This window comes from Rhinopithecus bieti, unplaced genomic scaffold (genome assembly GCF_001698545.2).
Source record: "Rhinopithecus bieti isolate Rb0 unplaced genomic scaffold, ASM169854v2 scaffold_44040, whole genome shotgun sequence".
NCBI classification, from domain to species: Eukaryota; Metazoa; Chordata; class Mammalia; order Primates; family Cercopithecidae; genus Rhinopithecus; species Rhinopithecus bieti.
The window spans coordinates 675,999-681,062 of record NW_016819009.1 but is presented as its reverse complement, the minus strand read 5'-3'; positions in this window follow the sequence as shown (position 1 = coordinate 681,062).

Below are 5,064 nucleotides of genomic sequence, written 5' to 3'. Positions count from 1 at the left end.
TATTTTCCACGTAAAAGTAAATTATTTTTAGTTGTATTTGGCATAGAGAGAGATCACTTACTAGTACCACAGCTGAATATCAGTAGGTAGAGTCTATGTTGAATTATCCTCTGAAACAGGAGCAGTAACTGGAATCAGAACATAAATAAATTATAATAACTCAGAGCAATGTTTCAAGATCAGTCATTTTCCACACACAAGCCAAATAGGTAAGTTAAATAGAAATATGATAGACACGACCATTCCAAAATCTTTCAAGTTCTTGATGGAGAAATTAATCTTTGAAATCCCATAAGGAAAGATGTATTCTACTATTTGAGAGGTAGAGCTGAGATAAACTCCATTTATTCCCTCTACCACTATAAGTCTTACTGTGACTGGTTGACTATAGGAGCATTCTGATTCTTCAGGATTAATGTTATTTCAGAGATAGTGTCAAGTAATTCACACACAAAAAAATTTGTTTTGCCTTCTTCATTGGTAAGACACCCAGATAAATGGCATCAAGTGCCTTTAGAAAAGGGTAGGAGAAAAATTTACAGTTTAATTTTTTGATTGAATAATAGAATGTTTTCTCAAGAAGAATGGGATCTTTCATTTGACGGGCTCTGGGCTCATGAACAGTTTTATATTTAGAAATTTTGAGAGGCTATCTCTGTCTATTGTGGTTTTAAAAATTAGACTTATTTTCAAATAATGTAGAGCTTTTCTGCTTACCCAACTCAAGTAATAATTTAGTAGGATGGCTATCTCTTCCAGTTCTGGGAATGCTATGATGTATAAGCTCATGACAAAGATCTCTAAAAATAAAAACATTCAGAATACGACTTTCAATCTGTATCCAATTATAGTAACTATTCTCACCTTATCTTTGGCATTTAAGTGCCGCCACATGGCCCACATAATCCCAGGACCCTATCTTTCTCATTGAATTCAAGGAGTCTACTTTAATGACAGCAGTCCCCACAATTATTGTGTTGATATTCTTTCCACAGTTCTCTCCTAGAATGTTAGGCCTCCCCTCACCAATCTATTTCTCACAACTTTGTTGATAAATGAGTATCTATAATAAGGGTATGTGTTGAACAGCTTACCATAAACTGAGTTTTATTACTCCAAATTCACATGTTGAAGCCCTAACTCCCAGTGTGAAAGTATTAGAAGGTGGGGTACTTGGGAGGCAATTAGGTTTAGATTAGGTCATGAGGGTGGGGTCCTCATGGTGGGATTAGTCTGCTTTTAAAAAGAGACACCAAAGAAATTGCTTCCTCCCTTTCTCTCCATCAGAACAGAACAAAAGCAAAACAAAACAAAAAAAGCCTTGTAATACTACAGTGATAAGACAGAAACCAAAGGAAAGAACCCTCATGAGATACTAACCATGCTAGCGCCTTGATTTTGGACTTATCAAGAGTAAAGTAAGAACTAGTTAGGGAAATTTAAAAAGTTTTATTGTTATACAATAAAAAAAGTACAGATCGCAATCCTGAAAACTTCAAACCAATTAGTAAGAAGCGGTCCTTATAGCAGTTACAGCACAGTTTATAAAGCATAAAGAAGGAAGTAGTTTGACCTTTTTTGTGATTTTCTGTTATACATTAACAATCTTTCTAGGGAAAGGAGTAATGTTTAAGCTTATTTGTCTATTGCTGATGGGTCTGACTTCACAGAATCTCACTGACAAGTGTGTAAACCTATGTTTTGTGTTTCATTTATGATTAAAGCTAGTGTTTCCTGAAAATGAGGTTAAGTTTTAATTTGGTATTTATGGACAGTGGGCCTTGAAGTATACCTAAACTATGGCCTCTGCTTTTATTATTCTTTGACAGGTTTCCAGTTTCCAGAACTGTGAGAAATAAATTCCTGTTGTTTAAGACACTTAGTTTATGGTATTTTGTTACGGCAGTCAATCTTTGTTTCTAGGTTCCAGTTAATCAATCAAGCAAATCTAAGAAAACACTACCAACATGCTTAAGTTAACACACTGTGTACAGAATCTCTGATTATTGTACCATGTAAACAAAGCTGTCCCAATTCATCATATAGTATTTCCAACACAATCCAGCTCTTAGGGGTCTCATGCGTTTTCCAGGTTTTGCTATATAAATTAACATCTTGCAACTCTATTTGTCATGATTAGCACCTCTTCCTAGGTCAGACTTATATCTGACCCCTTGAAGTCTGCGAGAATTTGAGTTCAGCCTAGAAGTAATGAGAAGTGGTAGTGGTAGGTCGCGAGGAACAACCTTATGCATAAAAACTATGGCAGGCAAAAGATGCTGCGGCAAGAGGAAACGAACCACATTGGACAGGACATACGGGCTACTTCTATAGCAAAGGCTCACAGAAAACCTTTAAACGTTCAAGGTCTTAAGTTTTGTTTGAATTTTGCAATAATTATATGAAAATGAATTCTCTCTGAAGCTACTGGTATGGATTAAGGGAAAGTTGACAATGTAGCATCCAATGCACGGGGAAGAAAAATATTGTATCAGGCAATCTGCTTTTGCTTCTAATACCTGTTTGAGTTCAAAATTATATGTACATTTACCATAATGATGAGTATTTTTATATGTTTTTCCTTGTTGGATCAGCTTACATTTACATAGTGCTTATAAAAGACATCTCTGGTTGCAAAGTCACTTGAAGTTTCATACTCACATTGTCAGTCTCTCGGGGGCTGTTAATAAGCTAAGGGAATAAGGCATGTCTTTGTACCAAACCACAAAGGAAGGTATAATTTCCTACTTCAGAACTGCCTCAGCCTTCATGAGGTATTCTTGCCACACATACATTGAATACAATTAAATATGCTTATTTCTAAGCAAAAAGCAGCACATCAACTTCTCTTCCTGCTTAGACCATTTAAGAAACTTTCTCTTTTCCTTCCTTTGGGCCTCATTCTAGATAGGCAGTAAATACATGGTTCCAGCACTACTTAACTTACTTTCCTTACACCTTTCCTTAGTCCAGCATAATCAGAATCTGTTTAAATATATATTACCTAAGGATGATCAGGATAAGTCAGCAAAATCTTATAGTCCTTTTCATTCCTAAGCCTTTTTCTCCTGGCTTGATTTTGTAAATGAGTCAATGTGACAAGTTCGATTTTGATTCTAATTGTTGGCAAAGAAGCAATGAGGATTGGAAGGAATGCAGCATAAGGAAATTTACATCTCTTTACAAAACAACCACTTCTATCAGTGCCAGAACAAGATTTTCCTGAAAATATAACTTCATATAATTCCATATTATGACATGAGCATAAACAAGATTATACCACACATCGAGCATTGAGGTTGTAATTACTGCATGGTGTGTGTGTGTGTGTAGAAAATAAATCATGACTTCATATAAAGTACAAATTCTGTTTTAGCACATCCATACTTTCCATGCAATATCAGAAGTACCATGATTTAAAGGAAATTTATATTTTAAGATGAACTAAAATAGTAAGCTCTCTAAACAAATGTCTTACAATATTTATATCTGGTTACAATGCATATTCTTCTTTTCTTCAGGCTATATGTAATCATAGTGATAGCACTAATAAACTCTTTAATGGGCGGTAATTCAACAGATTACTTATAATATGGCTTTGAGAAGCACTTTAGTATAGAAAGAAGTCGTTAGGGGAGAAACTTAACCAGAAGACTGTTACCATTGAGCCTTACTTCTTAATGCCACATCATAAGAAGAGTCTGAATAAGTGTTATGTCTTGAAGAAGAAAGGCAGAGTTTTTAAAGAGTATTAAGAGTTTCAATTAGTAGTTTCAGCTATAGTTAGTTAAAGATGGACTTCAGAATGAGAGCAATTGTTATTTCACTTCAGCAGTCCTTTGGCAATTTGGTTTTATTGAAGTGAAGAGAAAAGGAACAGATAGGTCTATGGTGAGGGAAAAATTAGGGAAAGTGGCATTCTAAGGTCAGTGGCAATCGTTTCGTCCTTCAATTACCTTTTCACCCTAATCTTTGAAGTACAGTCAAAGTCTGTGCTTTTATGAAGGAGGAGAATTGGGTATCTATGAACTTTCTTTAAGGCATGATTCTGTTCTTCCTAAGATAAGAACCACTCACTGGATACTAATAGCACTGATAATTTTTTGTGTGTGTATGATGTTAAACAAGAGTAATATGTTTACATTTTAAAATATTAACTTATGTAGATTTTAAATTTGGGGTAATTTCTGATTTTGGGGGCTTTCCACATGAGGTTCAATGAGGATGCAACTCAAAAAAAACAAGAGAGAATAAATTAACTTTGTCTTTCAAGATAGCTTTTTCAAAATAGACTTAGGAAACCCCTAAGCAAGGATGATACTCACAAATTGACTGCAAGAGCCATTCACTTAAGAGAAAAAAGAAATTTTCCGATCTCCCCAAACTAAAGTCTTAAAACTCATTAGAAGTAGGGAATACAATGGTTGTTGCTGTAGACTGAGGGAAAAGGGAAAGGAGAGTTGCTGCTGTTCAATATGTATAAAGTTTTTGTTATGTGAGATAAAAAGCTTTAGAGATCTGCTGTACAACATTGTGCTTATGGTTAACAATGATGTACTTGTAAAATTTCAAATTCATTAACAGGGTAGGTATCGTTATATTTTATTAACTGCAATAAAAAATACGAGAAAAGTTTGAAAGAAAAGGGGAGCAAGTTGAATCCTTATTAGATAAACAAATATTCCCTATTTATAATTTGGAAACATTTTTCTAGGACTCATTGAACAAGTGCATTCCCACTCCCCTTAAGGTTTCGTAGATAAGTTATAGATTATGGCAGAATGAAATGTCTTCTTTGTCATTTTGGCTTACCAGAGTAAATTTAAGGAGCCATCTTAAATTACGTGAGAGAGAGAAAGAGAAAAAATGCCATTCTCCATGTCATATACCCTGAGTGAACAAATTGAGATAAGTTGGATAAGTTATTAAAAAGTGTGTTATTGTTACAAGAATGTGGGAAGTTCATATCTAGTGTATTCAAGCAGTTTTTTTAAGACAGAAGACAAGTCTTATTGATGAATTATTAAATAATACTAGTATTTTAAATAATTTTTTCATACTTTT